This window comes from Pan paniscus, chromosome 13 (assembly GCF_029289425.2).
Source record: "Pan paniscus chromosome 13, NHGRI_mPanPan1-v2.0_pri, whole genome shotgun sequence".
NCBI lineage: Eukaryota > Metazoa > Chordata > Mammalia > Primates > Hominidae > Pan > Pan paniscus.
Window position 1 is genome coordinate 143970632 of NC_073262.2, and position 21339 is coordinate 143991970.

Consider the following 21339-nt stretch of genomic DNA (forward strand, 5'->3'; position numbering starts at 1 on the left):
CCACCCCTAACCGCAGGGGTGGGGGGACCACGGAACCTGCCACCTGCCTGACCCAGGCTCCAGGCATAGATCAACACCAGGATCGTTCTCCTAACAGTGACCTTGGTTATTCTGTCAATTTGCTCACCACACACCTCTTAATGCTTACAAAATGCATCATGACAGTTGCTACAAAAAGCCAGCGGGCTCTCTCTGCAAGGTGCATCCAGGCCCCAAACTAAACCACCTCCAAATCTCGACTTAACCAGGTGGTTATAAGTGGTAGCTGCGTGACAGGAAAAAGCAGCCTCAGTGCTTTGTAGCAACAGTAACAGACCCACAAATTGCGCTAAATGCCCTTGATCCAAACTGACTGGTTATTCTCCACATTCCTCCAGGTGTGGGACAGAACTCGCACAGCAGGGGAAACCTGGCCCAAGGGCGCTGAGTTTCTCATGAGCACAGCCACAGTGCTCAGCGGGATATGGGCTCCGAAAGCCACAGCTCCCTTATGTGAAAAATGGGGTACATTCAGCATTCTGAGGTAGGAATGTTAGCTTCCTCTCCTTCCCTCTCCCCAGTTCCAGGTGAGCTCCAAACTACTACAGTGAGGAAGAACCCATTTTCTTTACACAATTACGCATCAATTACTCGCACAACAAGGCCAAGTAATAAGGAGTGAATTTTGCATAATTTTTATAACATAATTAAGACCGCTCCCCAAGTTGAAGAAAAGTTAAGGCCTGCAATCCTAAAGAGAAGCAAGACCCCAATTCAGATAATACTGAATAAACATAATTCACATTTAAGAAATAAAAGATTAAAAACAGACGGAAGCCAGATGACACATCTAAGGGACACACGTCTATGGATGGTTCCTGCTGGGAGGTGAAGCTATGGAGACATCTCTGACGAACCACGAGAAACTTGAAGGTGTGATATAAAGAAAGAAGGTACACACAGGACTAAGAAAATACGCATCCCTGCGCCCCCAGGTCCACACACAGCCCAGGGACAGGAAGTCTTCAGACAGGGTCAAACTTACCAGCAAAACGGTCAGTAGCCAGAAGGTCCGTCCTGAGGCCGCCTCTGTCAGCCTGCCAGCTTTTGCTGGTATGGGATGGGAAGTGGGAGAGAAGAGAGAGGAAACCAGAGAAAAGTTACTTATCTACATTTTACAACTCAGATCTTTTTACCTCAAAATCAGAAAAGGTCAAGATATTTATGCTTTGGTTACTAACACCAATACTCAGGCAAGTTTCTTGGAAGAAAAAAAAAACGTTAGCTTGAAACAAAACATATTAAAATAAAACATGAACCAGCTCCAACTTGCAGAGGACAACTATTCCAGCGACCTGAGGGAGTGATCTTTTAAGTGCCAAACTTCTAAACTTAACTATTTTGAAGTAAAATCCTCACAGAACCATTGGTGCTCTCTTGCATGGCTGGATCATCTTTCCTGTACCCCACATAACCGCCAGGCGGCTGAACCAGAAGAAGGGTTGTTGTGCTGGGCTCTGACCTACAACAGAATGTGGACCTCGGGGTCTCTGCAGCGCTTATGGTGACCAAGAGCTACTGTCTTCAAGAATTCTCCGTATATTTTGCAGTTACTTTGTTCTTCTTGCTGTTAGCCTGTAAAAGTCCTTCAGTCCTTTCTAATCCACTGGGGATTTAGAAACCAGGTCATAAAATCGCAGGATTGAAAGGAACCTTCAAAGGCTGTCTGGGGAGGACCAAGAACTCTGTGAAGTAGGAGGGTGAGTCACCTTGCCTTAGGGGACTCTGGAGATGGGAGGCTGGCGACCACATGTGCTCCTCAACCATGAAAAGGTGGAACTGCTGACAGGAGTGAGGCATGTGTCTAAAATGGGAAAAGCAATGACAGTAACAGGAACACTCCACTCAACTGGAGAAGACTACTCGTACCGTGACAACAATCTTGCCCTTAAGACACATGGGCCTGGAGCTGAGAAGGCGGTTCATGGCAATGCGGGTGCATCCAGTAGACTGGATTAAAGGGTCTCGCCTTTCCAGCAGAGGATGTGGACTGGTGGTATTTCCGGATTCTAATCTTGGTCATGAGTTTTTTAAAAACTCTAAATACAGGGCTTGAGTCACACAGGGAACCTGCCACAAACCAGAGACACTATGGGGTCCCAGATGCACCAGACACACAGATGTACCCCAAGACTGAAGGGGAAAGGTGGGACAAACTGATCAAGAGTGTTCCATTTAAAAGCATCACCAAAATTCTAGTTTGCAAGTTTTAAAGATTAAAGTAAGAAAATTTCTCCAAAGTGTCAGATTGGCACATTCACAACTCGGCAAGAGCTCCTTGAGATTCCAAGTGTCTGTCCGGTCTGGGAGCAAAACAGGGCAGGGCACTCCAGGCTAAGGTGCCCCAACAGGTGTCCAGTGACACTTGCCTCTGGTCTCCCGCATCCACCCTCCGCCCTCCCACGCTTGCTTGCTGACTCTCACCTGGCATGGTCTCTCACTCAAGGTTGTCCCGGGCTCCAATGTCACTTCTTAAACCCAGACACCCACCCCCTTATCAAGCTAGGTTCTGGGCAAGTCTCTAGTGCCCAGTGACAGCCACACTAGAAGTCTGCAAAATGCAGTTCCGTCCATGTCAGCCCGCACCGACTCTCCAGCACGGAGCTGTGATGAGCCAATCCCCACTGTGCACCCAGTGTCAGTCTCTTCTGAGACCACTCACACACCCTTCAGAAGCCAAGTCCAGCCAGACCCTATACTGAAAGGAGTCTCAACATAAGGGAACCTACTCCTGTGTCTGAGGGAGACCCTGGAGCAGAGCCTCTCATGTTCCTCAGGCGTGTACAGACCCTCAGGCAGCCAGGTAAGGCAGAAGGTAGACCTCCAGAAAACTCCAGACTGGTTTGACAGGCTATACTGGGTCCCTAGCCTCCAGATTCCAAGTGGCAGTTTGTCAGAGTGTGTAACAAATGGTTCACAACTAGAGATACATTTAACATCTAGGGTTCTGGTATCATCAAACAACATTTTGTTTTTCTTCTAAACAACTCAAAAACCTGTTTTCGAAGACTGCGTTTTAAGCAAGCATTTGATGACCCACATGTAAATGCAGACCCTGTCCCCACCTGAAATTCTGGGTGAGATTTTCTTAAAAGTCAGTCTCATTCTCCTTCTGTGCTCCCAATCCAGTGAGGCACAGCCCAGGGGTCCACCTGCCTCTGGTTCAACAAAGCAGCACCTAAGAAGCTGACCCTACAGCTCCATGTCCACCCCGCACTGCTACGCCCTGCTCCTGGCTCTGCCTTCACAGACAACACCCACGAGGGTTTAATCCTGTTCCATGTGGATCTTTCAGCCACCCCAGGACAGCGCCAGGCAACTCCACTTGCTATCTAAAGTTCCCAGGATACCTTGGGCAGGCCTAGATACCCAAGAACAGAGGCTAACATCGGGTATCTCAGATTCTCACTGGATCTAACAGTACTGTCCAAATCAGGATTGAAAGGAACCTCAGATATTAATCTAATCCCATTTCTTAATACCACCAGGGACAGGAAATTCGTGGCCTTCTCAGGGCCCGGGTCCACCCCTGCATGGCTGTAAACGCTCCACCTCAAGTTATGACAAAATCTACAACTTCTTTCCCCTTTCTGGCCATGGAGAACAAGTCCGCTCTCCTCCAAGGCTCCTTCTGGTAGGTGAGCCCTATCTCCTGTCTCCTTCAGTCCCTCCCATATGGCCCCAGTCCCTTCATGATTCTGGCTCTCCCAACTACTTTTCCCATAGGAAGCTCGGATCAATCAGTGTCCAGGTCCACCTAATGTAAACCTCAAACTATACTGAACCTGGACTTTTAATTTTGTTTCCCAGAGTGCAAACATCCAAAGCAAAAAAGGTCACATCTCAGAATTTAACTTTCAGCAAACAGAACTAGAACTAAAGGAAGGAGGGCAGGAACCAAGACCCCTTTCCGCCCTAATACGTGTAGAGCAAAACGTGGAGTCCTGACAGAGCTGTGTGTTGCGTGGGAAACCCGGTGCTTACAAGTTTAGCACAAGTCTAACAGGTTGCTGACAGCAACAGAAAAGGCTTCACATGAGGGGTTCTACTTTTTTGCTTTTAAACGAGGAAGTAATTAAGTTGATTCCCTTCTGATAAGTTTTGCCAACTACATATTCAAGGGGCAACAGTCTTCGAAGAGAATTATCAGTAATACTCCAGGAAGAATTTCATTTCAGCCTCAGTTAATGAGACCCGCAAGTGCTTTAAAGCACCAGACAGGACCGGGTATGGAGGGCACCAAAAAAGCCTCCGGCTGAAACCCAGACTTCTCCTCTTCCAAAACTAAAATTACTCAAGACCACAAACCAAAGTTCAGAATGGGAAAATAAAATCCTGATCCACTCAGAGATCACAAGATCGAAATCTAGGAGAGACCACAGGCGACTGGCGAGCAGAAGGCAGGCTCCGCTCCGCACTTCTCACCAAGTTCTGGAAGTCGGCACCCATCCTGCATGGAGGAACTTTCGCAGATGCCACCTCAGCACGGCCCTCCCACAGGCCACGAGGGCCCGCGGGCGGGGACAGGCTTAAAGGGACAGCAACCCCTCGGCCTCCCCGCCTTTCATCCAAATTCGGTACTTTTCCGTAATGTATTTTTCATCCACGACCCTGGGGCACGTCCAAGTTGCACTCCAGGCCCAAGAAGAGCAGCTTTCCCCACCCCCGAACACGTAGACTGGCGCGGGCCCCGCGCGGCAGGTGGAGGTGCTGCGGGGGCCCCGCCGCCCGGCCTGCGCCCAGACCCCCGCCCCGCCGCCACCTGGGGGGAAGGACCCCGCTGGCCTCCCAGGGACCCCCACCCTGGCCGCACACGGCGCCCCCGCCGGAGCGGGGGAGGGGAGGGCCGGCCCGGCAACGTCAGCGACCTGGGCTCAGGTCGGCCGCCCCTCCCCGCCGTGCGGCCACGGCACCAGGGGTGCCCCACCGAAGCCCCGGGAGGAGGCGGGGGAGCCCAGCTTGCAGCCAAGAGCGGCCCAGCGGCGCCACCGGACTTGAGAAAGTTTGTGCGCGCCCCTCCGCGCCACGGCCACGCGCAGAAGAGACTCGGAGCCGGCCCCAGGTCTGGACCGGAACCGCCACGCGCGGTAAGCAGGACACCCGCGGGCGGGGGCCGCAGCCTGGGGCCCGGGTGGGGGCCGCGGCACCCGGGCCCCTCCCCCTCCTGGGCCTCCACGTCAGCAGCCCCCCCCCCGCCCAGCCCGGCAGCCCGCCCGCCCCGTCCTCCCGCCCGCCCAGGCCTCCCAGCCCCGTGCTGCGCGCTCACTCGTGGGCCCCCGCCCGCTGGTCCTGCCGCTGGCTTACTCGCCCCCCGCGCGGGAGAAGCCGGGACGCTCCGAGGCGCGGCGCCCGGGCCCCGGCTGCTATATAGGGCGGCGGCCCAATCCCGCCTGGACACGTCAGCGCCCGCCCGCCCCGCCGCTGGGGTCCCCGCCGCCCCGGGCCGCCCAGCACCCGGGAGGCCCACCCAACTGCAGGCGTGGTTCTGCATCCTTTTTTCGGGTGGGGAAGGCGGTGCCGAGCAGTTGGGAAATTAATCACCTCCAGAAAGCAGAGGGAGCGCGCCCCGCAAGAACCCCAGTGGAAACAACCGAAGACCAGAAAGGGAGCAGGAAGGACGGCTGCTCTGGAAGCAGATGTCACCAGTACCGCCCACCTCCCCAAAATCACAGAAGAAAAACCTCAAAGGATGCCCACCACATCGTAAACGGATGGCCACACCGGCACGAGGTCCTACAGCGCAGTGAGGCTCCCAGGCGGCTCCGGGGCTTTCATTCCCTCATTCCTGCGTGTCTATTCCTTATGTCCCTCACTTTTATAAACTATCCCCACCCGATTCCTTGGCAATCAACTTAATCTCCCCCCCAAAATGTAAAATCCCCTTCCTTTAAAGCGTGTATTACTTATGGCTCCATCTCTACATAGATGTATACACGCAAAAGAACCGGTGTGTGGCCTCTGAGCCCACGGTGGATACGCAGGACTGGGCGGAACGGAATCCCTACTCTCGGGGTCTCCACCCTCCGGGAAGGACTTGTCACTTCTGCATCCATTGTGTTTACTAAGTGATAACTGCCACTGTTTCTTTTAAGGGTATAAAGGGAGTCGAGCAATCTGTAGAGATGTCAGTCTGAACCTCTGGCAAAGTCGCAGGTCAACAGAATACTGCATAGGGCACAGGATCAACTACAGGTATCTGGGGACAAGACCGTCCCACACAGGGGAAGAGGTAGGGGCACACCCAGCCTTACCCAGGGAATGGGGTCAGGTCCGCACAGCCTGCAGCCGGGCCACGGGTGCTGTTGAGGATGGTGGGAGCTGGGTGGGGGCTGCAAGCAGCAGAAGGCAGGATCAGACGTGTTTTTTTTTTTTTTTTTTTTGTGGAACACTTGACACTAAGTGGCAGGGGAGGGGAGGGCAGGGGAGGCCTACTATAGTTCAGTCTAAAGATGACAATGGCTTGCATTATGGTGGGCATAATGGAGGAAATAAATGGCCAGATTTGGTATATATTCGGAAAGAAGCACCAAGAAGTTCCTTATTGACCAGAAGAGGGGTGTAAAAGAAGTTAAGAAAGACACAGGTTCTTGGCCTGAGTGACTGGGAAGAGCTGCCCTCACTGAGGTGGGTAAAATTCAAGGAAGACTGGATGGATAAGGGGGTGTGATGCCCTGACTGGGCAGGTGGGGAAGTGGAGCAGGCAACTGTATGTGCAAGGTCAGGGGAGAAGCCTAGGAGCCAGCAGAAACACCATGCACTTCATGACACCACCTAGGGAGGGGAGCAGAATCACAGAAGGCAGAGAACACCTGCGGCTTGACGCAGAGAAGGAGCCAAGGATATCATTAGCAAAGCCGTGCTCTAAGTCAGCAGCACGGAACTGGGCAGGTGGGCCTCCCTAGATGTGGAAATAGGCATTCCCTTCTGTGTCACTGCTGTGGTTTGTTGGTAACCTTTCCGTGGGGATTAACCAATCAGCAACTAGTGCAAGTGTGTTTTTTGTTGCTGTTTTGTTTTTGAGGGCTCAGCACTGCAGAGGGAGATGGAGAAAGAGTAAGGGGTAGGGATTCGGTCCACTGTCAAGGAACTTCCAATAAAGCTAGGAAGTCAGCACAGGCACAGTACCTAGTACACAGGACACCGTAAAGAGTTAGTTTAAAAAACACTGTTAGCAGAAGAGATTACAAAATCATATGCTAACTTTGTGCTAATAACCGTCCAGAATGCTTCTGTGCTGATGCTCACAACCAGCACTTCCTCCCAGCAGGCTTAGCACACTGAAACTAATAAATAGTTCATAGAAGCAAATTTTAGAAATTCCATGGCTAGCAATATTCAGACCAAATGAAGTGTGAACGTCTGTCTGTGACATTTGAGTTTTCAGCCCTCAAAGGGACGGGGGAGAAGTTTGGGTCTGCTCAAGGTAGGAGGTGAGAAGAGATACCCTCCTATTCCATAAAGTCATGATCCCCAAAAGGGCTACACTTACCAGAAGATAGGTAGATCAAAAAAAGAAGAAGAAAAGCCCACTAGTGCAGAGGGGACTACAGGATGCCTTCTCTGACTATCCTGAGCTGGCAGATATGAGCATCTCTTGAGCTGTAGGGACAATGGACTAGTACTCTACAACCAAGCCCATTTGTCCAGGAACCCCTAGCCCAAACTGAGATATTAACAAAACAGAAAGCAATTCCCCCCCACCCCGCCTCAGGAAAGAATAAACCTCATACCAGGCTAAAAAAGATACCCACAGATCAGCACAAATGGTAGAGAGGCTAAAAGCCCAAAGCTCAAAAAGAAGGAAGGATGGATTAGAAGTAGGATTAGACTCAAGAACTTCGGGAGACAGAACTAAGATTGAGACAATAAAAAAGCATAAGAGACATAAAGGTGACATTTTAGAAAAAAATCGAGAGATGGAACGAATGAAAGAGCTAAGAACCATGGGATGAGAAACTCTAACATATGTCTATAACTGGAGTTCCAAAACAAAAAGAGAAAAGAAAAAATCCAAAGAACAGAGAAGAAACATTTTTTAAAATAGCTGAGAAAATTCTAAGATTTAATGATACAACATTCTTCCCTCATCCCAAAAAAGACAGAGAAGGTGTCTAGCAGGATAATTTAAACTAATCCAAATCAAAACACACTACAGAGTAACCTCAGAGCACCAAAGACAAGAGCAGGACCTTAAAAGCAGCTAGAGAGAAAAGACAGGTTACTCATAAAGAATACTATGAGACCAAAGGCAGACCACTTAAAACAATACATACCAGAGGATAATGGCTGTATATAAATTGTGACAAAAGAAATAACTGTCAATTTGGATTTAAGAATTCTTTTTCATTTAAGAATGAGAATAGACATATTCAAAGATAAAGCAACTACTACCAATAGATCCCTGCTGACAGACCTACTAAAGGACAAATTTCAGCAAGAAAATGAAAGCCAGAAAGAAGGAATACTGATAAACCAGCAACCTAGATAAAGTGAAACAAGTGGTGACCCTATACTAATATCAACAATAAAATTTGAAGGGAATTAAATTATAGATAGGTACGTAAGCAGAATATGCAAGTACAAAATAAAATAAAAGACAGAATTAAAATGCTTAGGCAGCAATAATATATAAGGTGGAAGGGGGATATGAAGTTGCAAGGTTTCAAGATTCTTATTATTTGGGGAGAGGCTAGAGATACTAATTTTAGCCCTTGTTGAGAATGAATGTTAAAAATTTAAAGACAATCTAGGAAAAACAAAGAGTTTTTAACATTCAAACTAAACTCTTACTCAAATGGAAGTTATTGGCAATGTTCTAGATCTTGGATTAGGTGGTAGGTTCAGCGGTATTCATTACGATGTACATTATTACTGGTTACATTATACTGTATTAATAATTGTTAAAGAAAAGAGAGAAAACAAGAAAAAAGAATAGGAGGCAAGAAAAGTAAAAGAAGCAATGAAAAAGCAAGGTAAATAAAACACAAAACTGATGAGAGGAATGAATTCAAACCCATCAGTAACCTAAATACGTGTTAACAGACTAAACTGACCAACTCTAACAGCAGCTATAGGCCATTCAACAGTCCTAAACCATACAGACATATAGGCTGAAATAAAGAGATGGAAGAAGTACTCCGAGCAAATACTAACCATATGAAAGTTGGTTATATTATTTTCAGATAACACACACTGTAGGATAAAAATCATTATTAAGAACAGAGAAGGTCAAGAACTTAAAAATTCAGTAACTCTGATTACATGTATCTAATAACATAGCTGCAAAACATATAAAGTAAAAACTGAAGGTTACTAGGAGAAATTGATATATCCAAGGTTAAAGGGTGAGACTGACCCAACTCTCTTGGTAACACAGGTTATGGGATTGGAAAATGTATAGAGGATGCAAACACAATTAATAAATCTACTTTATTGAACACATGATTAAAAGTGACACCTTTTTAAAAAACCATAAAACCTGGCCAGGAGCTAAAAAAAAAAATTAAACAAATAGTAAAGAATTAAATCATAATAACATTCTCAGACCACCACTCAATTAGAACTCAACTTAAAAATTTAAAGACTATATAAGTTTTAAAACTTGCTTCTAAGTAACTCATGGAACAAGGAAGAAATCTGAAAACATTTAAAACTAAGCCATTAAGCAATTATATATCCCACCTTGTGGAATGAAACAAGATTGTTGCTTAAAGCCTTGTAACTTTAAGCCATCCTATTAGTGAAGAGGAAAAAAATAAAATAAGCTAATCATCCACTACTGAAACTAGAACAAAAAACACCAGAATAAACAAAAGAAAGGTAGAAGGAAATAAAGATAAGATATTAATGAACTAAAAGACATATACCACAAAGGATAAACAAAACCTACATCCAAATTTTTTAAAAGACAAGTTCAATCTCTGGCAAAAATGATTCCTGAAAAAAGGACAGTATAAGTAGGCAATATTAAGAATTAAAAGGGGGTCAAAAACTACAGCTAAAATGGAGACTTTGAAAAATCATGTAAGAATTCTATTGAGAAGAGTAGTGTCAAAAACTCGAAAACAGATGAAATGGGCAAATTCTAGAAAAATAAGTTACCCAAACTGAGTTAGAAATATAGTTTCAATAACCAACCTTCCCCAATCTTCAAAGAAACAAATATAAAACTTACAACAAGGCCGGGCAAGGTGGCTCACGCCTATAATCCCAGCACTTTGGGAGGCCGAGGCGGGCGGATCACCTGAGGTTGGGAGTTCGAGACCAGCCTGACCAACATGATGAAACCCTATCTCTACTAAAAATGCAAAATTAGTTGGGCGTGGTGGTGCATGCCTGTAATCCCAGCTACTCAGGAGGCCGAGGCAGGAGAATCGCTTGTACCTGGGAGGTGGAGGCTGCCGTGGGCCGAGACCACGCCATTGCATTCCAGTCTGGGAAACAAAAGTGAAACTCCATCTCAAAAAAAAACAAACAACAACAAAATAATACAACAAAAAGGCGGGCCTCCAAATGCTTTTGTAAGGAAGCTTTGAGAGATTATCTCCCACACAAAGCTAGGGGGCTTGGACTCATCACAGACAAAGGAGTAGGTGAATCTCACCTAGGTATTTAAAAGCCAAAGCCTGAAACAATCTTGCAAACTGACCCAGAAATAGAAAAACAAATATTATCACGATGAAGTTTAATCCAGTAATGTGGGGTGGTACAATATTAGAAAAACAGAGTAAAGTTACTCGCCACATTAACAGCATGAGGGGCAAAGATAATTTGATCATTTCAAAAGATTCAAATGGGCTGGGCACGGTGGCTCGTGCCTGTAATCCCAGCACTTTGGGAGGCTGAGGCAGGCAGATACCTGAGGTCAAGAGTTCGAGACCAGCCTGGCCAACATGGCGAAACTCCGTCTCTACTAAACATACAAACATTAGCCGGGTGTGGTGGCACATGCCTGTACTCCCAGCTACTTGGGAGGCTGAGGCAGGAGGATTGCTTGAACCCGGGAGGGGGAGGTTGCAGTGAAACAAGATGGTGCCACTGCACTCCAGCCTGGGCAACAGAGCAAGACTCCATCTCCAAAAAAAAAAAAAAAATTCAAATGAAGAATCTCAACTAATTAACCCATTCCTAATAGCAACTAGGAATATAAGCCAGGGCAGTATGGCAAGAAAAAGAAAGTTACCAGAATTGAAAATGAACCAAAACTGCCAGTATTCACAGACAATATAACTGTGCTGGAAGAAAATCCAGGAGGATGTATGGACACACTATTAGAACTAATTAAAAAGTTCAGTTAAGTTTTCTGGAAATAAAACCAATACACACAATCAATTATGTTTCCAAAACACCAGCAACAAACTATTAAAAATAAATCTAAGCCGGGTGTGGTGATGCATGCCTGTAGTCCCAGCTACTTGGGGGGCTGAGACACGAGAATCGCTTGAACCCAGGAGGCGGATGCTGCAGTGAACCAAGATCACGCCACTGCACTGCCGCGTGAGCAACAGCGTGAGACTCTGTCCCCTCTCCACCCCTCTAAAAAAATTTTTAAAAATCTAATAAGAAAAAAAATGTGATTTATAGAACTTATAAAAACCTTTGTCAAAATACAGAAATGACCTTAATAAATGGAGACAGGCCATGGTCATCTAAAGAAAGACTTAATCATGGATAGTAATTCTCCCCTAATTAGACTAGAAATTCAATGCAAATGTAACTTAAATCCCAAAAGGTATGTGTGTGTATGGAATTTTACAACCAGATTTTATACAATTTTTATTTATACAAGTTTTCTATATGTAATTTTTATAATGCTGCATTGCAAACACTGAATTGTAAAAAAAATTATTTATATACACCATTTTTAGAATATTTACAAATACAATCATATTTACACAACAAAATTTATACAAAAGATCAAGGACCAAGAACAGCTAATATAACTCTGAAGAAAACAACGTGGAGGAGGGCTTGCTCTCTCCAGTGTCAGTAATTCAGACTGTGGTGCTAGTGCCGGGACAGACAGAGAACAAGGGAGCAGCAGAGTGGGCCCAACGCGGACACCACAGACACTGACATTGCCTGCCTCAGATGTGGTCGTGTGGATCAGCAGGGAGATGGATGATGCAATCAATGGCTCTGGGAAAACTGGTTATCTACAGTAGGAGGGAAAAACTAGGTCCTTATTTGACACCATTTGCAAGGCCTATTAAGGCTTAAGATGCAAATACTCCACGAGCGAATGATCCCACTTCTGGAGACGTACTTCAGGAAAAAGCTTTCCTGGGCAAAAGGAAATACGTACAAGAATGCTCATCTCACTGCACTGCTAGTAATAGTCAACAAATTTTTAAGAACCTAATTGTCAGTGGATAACATGGATAAACAGAGGTATACAATTTGTGCAGCCTACTCCTCTCTTTGCTTTAACTTATCACCTGACAGGAACCCGCTGCAGTGGAGCCATGCTGAAGGGGTTAGGAGGAGCAGCGGACCAGGGGTCATCTCCAAGGCTGTGGGAGCAGAGATGTGGAGGACAGGCGCCCACCACTTGCTTGGCAGCAGTGCAGTCTTATAGGAAGTTATTGGCACCATGGGATGGGAGCCAAGTTTAGCACAATTTGCACTCCCATTACTGAGTGTGGTGGTCAAAGTCAGGTCAAAGAAATGTTTCCATCCCATTTGAAAGCTGAAAATTTAAAATTATATGTGGCTCATATTACATTTTTATTAGCACAAACTAATTTTATAATTAAGCTTATTTATACTCAGTTTAATTTGACTTGTAGCATATTCTAATAAGGAACAACTTTTCTTTGGCTCACATGTATTTACTGCTGATATATTACAGTATATATTATTACATTAAACTCCCAGCCCTAAAATAAAGTCTCACGGAAGTTCAGATGAGACAGAAACAAAGACCTTGCAGTCCAGGGTTTCCTGTAAATTTGCCTTGTTCTTTCTCCACTAACTAATTCTGTCAGTTTCACTACTTTTCAGGAAGTAACAGAAAAGGTAACTTAGTATATTCTCCAGTGATACTGTTCTCTGGCTTATTTCTTTGATTCACATATTTCTAGGTAAGGTGAAAATACGTAACTTGTGTTTTATCCGAGTCATTATAGGCACCTATAATGAGAACAAATTGTATAAAGAACACCAAACTTGTTGCCAGGATACCTGCTTTCAGAATCTTGCTCAGATATAATTTGGGTCACCTTGGCTAGTTGTTTAAGCTCTCAACTTTAATAATTCACATTTCTAAGTTTTGGGGCCTTTTCTGCAAGTTGTTAAAAAGATCAAGGAAAATGGTATCTAAAAGAACCTGCCCTTTAATAGGTATCTCACTGTTTGGGAATGCTAACATTTAATTCCACTAAACCACTAAACTCACTACTTTCCACTAAATTAATACATTTAGTGGAGTATGCCACTACATTAATTTTACAAATACAGAAACAATCAGCACATATTTCTACAGCTGAGTAAAGAATACTATTTACTTAGAGCCTAATTAAAGAACATGTGTCAGATAAATACAATTTATTTTCTTAATAAGATGGGGGGCTGGGCATGGTGGCTCACGCCTGTAATCCCAGCACTTTGGGAGGCCGAGGTGGGTGGATTACCTGAGGTCGAGAGTTCGAGATCAGCCTGACCAACAGGGAGAAACCCCATCTCTACTAAAACACAAAATTACTCGGGCTTGGGGGTGCATGCCTGTAATCCCAGCTACTCGGGAGGCTGAGGTGGGAGAATCGCTTGGGCCTAGGAGGTGGGAGTTGCAATGAGTTGAGATCGTGACACTGCACTCCAGCCTGGTTGACCAAGTGAGACCCTGTCTCAAAAAAATAAAAAAGAGGATAGGACAAATGTTAGGTCCAAAAGAATAAATTGATGGATTTTCATAGAAACAGACTACTCTTTTGAGCTGTGCTGGCCACATGTCACTACAGCCTTCACACGTGGCTAGTTTAAAATGATATGTGCTGTAAGTCTAAAATATACATCAGATTTTGAAGATTTAGTACAAGAAATACTATGTAAAACATTTTATTATTAGTTTTAGGATGGACTACATGTAAAATGGTAGTATCTTACATTGGGTGAAACAATATTATTAAAATTAACTTCACTTGTTTATTTTTATATTTTTAAGGCAGATGTTGGAAAATTTTAAATATATGTGGCTCATATTGGACAGCAGTGCTACAGTGTCTGTATTTTCAAACCAAAGCTAAACTATAAACTGACAAGGGAGTTTTTCTCATTAGTAAACTTTATATAACAATCTTAAGGAAAAAATATTTTATTACAAATCTTTTGTGTTTAATGAATAAATTTACATTAGGGGAAAAGAGTATAAAATGCGTCTTCTTCTCAATCATGAAAACATCTCCTCTACCACAAACACAAACATGGCACACGTGGCAGGCTCAAACATTTCTGGGGAAAAGAGGAGCATGTTACGTTTACAGTATTTCCTAAAGGACTCTTTAATAACCCATTTTTAAAAAATGGGCAAAAGATACAAGCAGGCCTTTCATGGAAATGCAGGAAACATTTATTCAATTTGTATTTTAAAATGCAAGTGAAAAGTAGAATAAGATTCTACATTTCACCTCAGTTTGGCAAAAATAAAATCTGAAGACTCAAAAAAAAGTGTGGGAAAACAGGTGTGGCTGGAGGAATAATTGGTGTGGTCTCTTTGGAGAGCGTACATATTTGATTGTGGACTGAGATTTAAAACATCAATATTCTTTGATCTAACACTTCCTACTTCTAAGAATTTCTCACACATGTGCCCAAAGATAGAGGCACACTTCAGCTTACAGTGCTTCTCTTACTTGGGTTTTTTAGACATTGTGTTTATTATAGGCTGAAGGTTTTGGCAACTCTGCAGGTCTTTCCATGCCTCTCTTCCAACAGCACATTTTGGTAATTCTAGCAATATTTCAAACGTTTTCATTGTCATTGTATCTGTTATGGTGATCTGTAATCCTTGATGTTACTACTGTAATTGTTTTGGAGTGCCACAAACCACGCTCATACAAGGCAGAGAACTTAATCAATCAATGCTGTGTGTGTTCTGACTGCTCCAACTGGCCACTCCCATCTCTCTCCCTCTCCTCATGCCGCCCGATCCCTAGACACAATATTCAGGGGAAACCAATTAATAACCCAACAATTGCTTCTAAGTGTTCAAGTGAAAGGAAGAGCTGCACGTCTCTCATATTAAATCAAAAGCTAGAAATGATTAAGAAGGCACATGAAGAAGAGTTGTTAAAAGCTGAGACACGCCAAAAGCTAGGCCTCTTGCACCAAATAGCCAAGCTGTGAATGCAAAGAAAAAAGGCTGAAGGAAAAGTGCTACTCCAGTGAACACACAAATGGTAAGAGAGCGAAACAGCCTTATCGCTGATAAGGAGAAAGTTTAAGTGGTCTGGCTAGAAGATTAAACCAGTCTCAAAATTCCCTTAAACCAAAGCCTAATCCAGAGCAAGGCCCTAACTCTCTTTAATTCCATGAAGGCTGAGAGAGGTGAGGAAGCTGCAGGAAAAAATGTCTCAAGCTAGCAGAGGTTGGTTCTTGAAGTTTAAGATCTCTAACATGAAAGTGCACGGTGAAGCAGCAAGTGCTGATGTAGAAGCTGCAGTGAGTTATGAAGATTTAGCTAAGGTCACTGATGAAAGTAGCTGCACTAAACAGATTTTCAGTGTAAATGAGACAGCCTCATAGTGCAAGAAGATGCCATCTAAGGACTTTGATAGCTAGATGGCTTTTTTTTTTTTTTTCTTGAGACAGAGTCTCGCTCTGTGGCCCAGGCTGGAGTGCAGTGGCACGATCTTGGCTCAGTGTAACCTCTGCCTCCCAGGTTCACACCATTCTCCTGCCTCAGCCTCCCGAGTAGCTGGGACTACAGGCGCCCACCACCACGCCCGGCTAATTTTTTGTATTTTTAGTAGAGACGGGGTTTCACCGTGTTAGCCAGGATGGTCTCGATCTCCTGACCTCGTGATCCGCCCACCTCAGCCTCCCAAAGTGCTGGGATTACAGGCGTGAGCTACTGCGCCCAGCCAATAGCTAGATCGCTTCTAAGAGAAGCCTTCAAAGCTTCAAAAGGCTGACTCTCTTGTTAGGGGCTAGTGCAGTCAGTGACTTTATGTTAAAGCCAATGCTCATTTACCATTCTGAAAATCCTAGGGGTCTGAAGAATTACACTAAATATACTCTGCCTGTGCTGTATAAATGAAACAAAGCCTGGATGACGGCACATCTGTTTAAAACGATTTACTGAGTATTTTAAGCTCACCGTTAAGATCTACTGCCCAGAAAAAAAAAAAAAAGATTCCTTTCAAAACATTACTGCTGACTGGCAAAGCATCTGGTCACCCAAGAGCTCTGATGGAGATGTACAAGGAGATGAATGTTGTTTTCATGCCTGCTAACAGCCATTCTGCAGCCCATGGATGAAGAAGTAATTTCGACTTTTAAGACTTAATATTTAAGAAATTATTTTTAAGGCTACAGCTGCCATAGATAGTTATTCCTCTCATGGATTTGGGCAAAGTCCATTGAAAACCTCCTGTAAAGGATTCACCATTCCAGATGCCATGACTTTGAGGGGTTCAAGACTTCAGTGGAGAAAGCAACTGCAAGTGTGGTAGAAACAGCAAGAGAACTAGAATTAAAAGTGGAGCCTGAAGATGGGACTGAATTGCTGCAATCTCATGATAAAACGTGAACAGATGAGGAGTTGCTTCTTATGGATGAGCAGAGAAAGTGGTTTCCTAAGATAGAATCTACTCAGGAAGTAGATGCTGAATGAAGATGTTGTGAACATTGTTGAAATGACAACAAAGGATTTAGAATATTACATAAACTTAGCTGATAAAGCAATGGCAGTGTTTGAGAGGATTGAGTCCAATTCTGAAAGTAGTTCTATTGTGGGAAAATGCAATCAAACAACATCACGTGCTACAGAGAAATCTTTTGTGGAAGAGTCAATCAATGCAGTAAACTTCATTGTTGTCTGATTTTACAAAATTGCCAGTCACCCCAACATGTAGCAACCTCTGCTCTGATCAGTCAGCAGCCATCAACATCAAAGCGAGACCTTCCAGCAGCAAAAAGATTAAGACTTGCTGAAGGCTCAATGATCATGAGCATTTTTTAACCAATATTTTATTATTATTTTTTGAGATGGAGTCTCACTCAGTTGCCCAGACTGGAGTGCAGTGGCACAGTCTCGATCCTGGCTTACTGCAACCTCCACCTCCCGGGTTCAAGTGACTCTCCCGCCTCAGCCTCCCAAGTAGCTGGGATTACAGGTGTGCTCCGCCACACCCAGCTAATTTTCGTATTTTTAGTAGAGGCGGGGTTTCACCATGTTGGCCAGGCTGGTCTCGAACTCCTGACCTCAGGTGATCCACCCACCTTGGCCTCCCAATGTGCTGGATTACAGGCCTGAGCCACTGCGCCCGGCCTTAACCATTATTTTAAATTATATACACTGTTTTTCTAAACATGTTACAGCTTTTATATGCACTGGGAAACGTAAAACTCATGTGATGTGCTTTATTGGGATGTCAGGCTTTCTTGTGGTGGTATCACAAACCTGCAGTGTCTCTGCAGTGTGCCCGATGTGCACTGTAGCATTTTTGTAGAGTCAGAAAATTAAACATTTGCATTGGTTCAGTCCGGGACTGGGTAAACAAAGGGTGGCAGAACACAAAGCACTATCACTGACCTCCATAAACGACCTGATGAATGACCAAGTCTCCACCCCCACAGTAAAATATTAATTGATGTCATGAGCAGAGTGCCTTCTAGTGTGCCCTGAACACCGATCCCCACCAGTGATGATGTGTGCTTAGTAAGACTCAGTTTTACTTGCTCTCAAACCTGTTTATGCCAGTTTCACTAGTTAATGTAACTACATTTAGAAATAATTCAAAATAATGAAAGAGTGAAGAGAAATGTATCTATGGATATTAAATTTACCACACTGAAATTTCAAGAAAAACAAGTTGCCTTAAAAAAATTATGGCTGGACATGGTGACTCATGCCTATAATCCTAGCACTTTGGGAGGCCAAGGCAGAAGGATCACTTGAGGCCAAAAGTTTGAGACCAGCCTGGGCAACAAAGTGAGACCTCATTTCTTAAAAAAATAAAAAATAAAAACAATTAGCCTGTGCCTGTAATCCTAGTTACTCAGGAGACTGAGGCAGAAGGATCATTTGAACCCAATTTGAAGCTGCAGTGAGTTACAATCGTGCCACAGCACTCCAGCCTGGGAAAAAGAGCAAGACCTGTTTGTTTAAAAGAAAAAGTCAAATGGAGGAAAACCTTTAAAATCTCAGAGAATCTACACTGATTATGAGTTTCTTAAATTTTTGTTCCACTTAAATGAATGCTGAAAATCCTAGATGACATATTATCAATTTCATTTACATAAGAAGAGAGTATGTGGCCAGGCATGGTGGCTCATGCCTGTAATCCCAGCACTTTGGGAGGTTGAGGTGGGTAGATCGCTTGAGCCCAGGAGTTCAATACCAACACAGGCAACATAGTCTGAAAGGAAAATAAATCTTGGGGCCCCCAAATCACTAAGTTAAAAGGAAAAGTCTAGCTGGGAACTGCTTAGGGCCAACGTGCTTCCCATTTTCTTCAAAGTCTCCCCTCTGTTCACTGAGATAAATGCGTATCTGACTGCCTCCTTTGGAGAGGCTCATCAGAAACTCCAAAGAATGCAACCATTTGTCTCTTACCTGCCTGTGACTTGGAAGTCCCCTCCCCACTTGGAGTCTTCCTGCCTTTGCTTCGAGCCGTCCTGCCTCTCCAGACCGAACCAATGTTCGTCCTGTATATGCTGACTGATGTCTCATGTCTCCCTACAATGTATAAAGCCAGACTGTGCTCTGCCCACCTTGGGCACACGTCATCAGGACCTCCTGAGGCTGGGTCACGGGTGCGCGTCCTCACCCTTGGCAAAGTAAGCTTTCTAAATTAACTGAGACCTGTCAGATTTCCTGGGTTTACAACGGTGAAACCCTGTCTCTACCAAAAAATAAAAAATAAAAATAAAAATAAAAATTAGCCAGGCATGGTAGTATGCACCTGTAGTGCCAGTTACTCAGTGTGGAAGCTGAGGTGGGAGGATCACCTGAGCCCCAGAGGTTGAGGTTGCAGTGAGCCATGATGGCACCACTGCACTCCAGCCTGGACAACACAGCAAGACCCTGTTTCCAAAAAAAAAAAGAAAACATGTAGAATCCAACCAGTCCCATTTCAAATAGGAGGTCTTCACCCTGTATCAAATGACTGGTGATTAAATAAACCTCTGTGCCTCAAAACAGGTCAGTTAAGGGGGCTTTAACCATACACCCAGTGTCAGTGAACAAGAAGAGGCAGTTTGTTGTTGTTGTTTTGAGACAGAGTCTCACTCTACTGCCCAGGCTGGAGTGCAGTGGCGTGATCTTGGCTCACCGAAACCTCCGCCTCCTGGGTTCAAGCGATTCTCTTGCCTCAGCCTCCCGAGTAGCTGGGACTACAGGCGTGCGCCACCACACCCGGCTAATTTTTGTATTCTTAGTAGACACAGGGTTTCACATTGTTGGCCAGGCTGGTCTCAAACTCCTGACACCGTGATCCACCCGCCTGTCTCCCAAAGTGCTGGAATTACAGGCATAAGCCACCGCGCCCGGCCTATTTCTTTCTTTCTTTTTTTTTTCCTGAGACAGGGTCTTACTCTGTTGCCCAGGCTGGAGTGCAGCGGCACAATCGCAGCTCACTGCAACCTCTGCCGCCCAGGTTCAAGCGATTCTCCCACCTCAGCCTCCCAGGTAGCTGGACTACAGGTGTGCGCCACTATGCCTGGCTAATTTTTGTATATTTTTTTGTAGAGACAGGATTTTACCACATTGGCCAGGTTGGCGTTGAACTCCTGGCCTCAGTGATCTGCCTGCCTTGGCCTCCCAAAGTGCTGGGATTACAGGTGTGAGCCACTGCGCCTGGCCTGCAGCTATGTGTTACGTTGATATGTAACAAGTCGTGTTAAAAGATATACATGTTTGTACATGCATAAGACCTCTCTAGAAGGAAACTCAAGTCATTGAGAATAGCAAAAGGACAGGAAGTCCAGAGCCCAGTCCTCAACAAGCATCAACATGAACAGCTGGGTAAAAGATGGACTTGAAAAGACCATTCTGCTGTGAAGCTGTAGAATGTGAAGACGGGAGGGAAGACCACGAAAAATGGCACATATTCATACACCACATACCCCCAAAGTGTGTTTTAATAGGAAACTATGGATGGACATATGCTAAGTGTTTGTGAGAGTTATCAGCAGAAGGGGAAAGCTCTGTATTATATGAGGCTCTTTACTTTTCAACAAAAATACCTCCACCTGGAGAGGGAAAAAAGGACACTTAAGTATCACCAGGTACTACAAATCAGTGAAAAACAGAGTCACAAAATTTATTTTCTCTGCTGTGCTATTCTCATTACAATTGCCACGTTATCTGCAAGACGTCTGAATTAAAATTTTTTTTGTTAATTTCCTTTTGAGGAAGTAGTGATGACTTTACATGAACCTATTCAAGCCTTGGAAACTGAGAACAAGATACATAAGAGCTGTCTTTACCATGTGGAGAGCATTTAAAGGGGGACTGAGTTCTGTCCAGTTGCCTGCACAACCAAGAACAACTAAGAACAATTCTGAAGACACATTTCATCTCAACATGAAGAAAAGGATCACTAAGAGTGAGCATGCTTTCCTGAATTAGCACCTAGGAAAAAAAATGGGCAGAGCTTATTCCCACTGTGAAGTGTACTCTCCACTGGGTGATCATTTAACTTACATGACTCCTTAGGGTCTCCTCCATCTTAAGTTTCTTTGACTCACTGAAGAAACAAACCACTGCTTCTAGGTGGAAATGCATCCGTATGACCCATGGGTTTACTGATGTCTCTAACTGCCATGGTAACACTAGTCTGCCACCCTGAGCCGCTGAAAGGTGTTTCATGGCAGCTCCTGCACACACATACTCCTCACCAGGGCTTGAAGCCCACTGCAGGCCTCCACCCCAACTGTAATGGTGTTCCTGGGAAGAGGATGGGAACAGAATGGCTGTAGGAAGGACCATTCCCCTTTAGTCCTGCCATTTAAAAATCCCTTCCATCTCCTCACTATAAATCTCATTAAACTACAAGAAACAAAATAATTTGAAGTTTGACCCAGGGCAACAATTTACACTTGATGATTTTTTCCTTCCTACAATTTACATAGGAAAGT

At 44.6% G+C, this 21339-nt stretch overlaps 1 protein-coding gene across 13 annotated transcripts in view; it reads right to left on the minus strand.

Annotated features, from left to right (window-relative positions):
- Positions 1–21339, minus strand: part of HDLBP (high density lipoprotein binding protein) — an 86913-nt gene that overhangs the window by 38688 nt on the left and 26886 nt on the right. For 6 of the 13 annotated variants that reach the window (XM_003813054.6, XM_063595648.1, XM_034955557.3 and 3 more), the window contains one exon: positions 1025–1089. The gene's annotated coding sequence lies outside the window, so the exon portion shown is untranslated. Of the gene's footprint in view, positions 1–1024; positions 1090–1748; positions 1844–2463; positions 3804–4464; positions 4540–5305; positions 5463–21339 lie in introns of those variants that run through there. The other 7 variants (XM_034955558.3, XM_063595652.1, XM_008965613.4 and 4 more) reach the window with 5 other exon arrangements.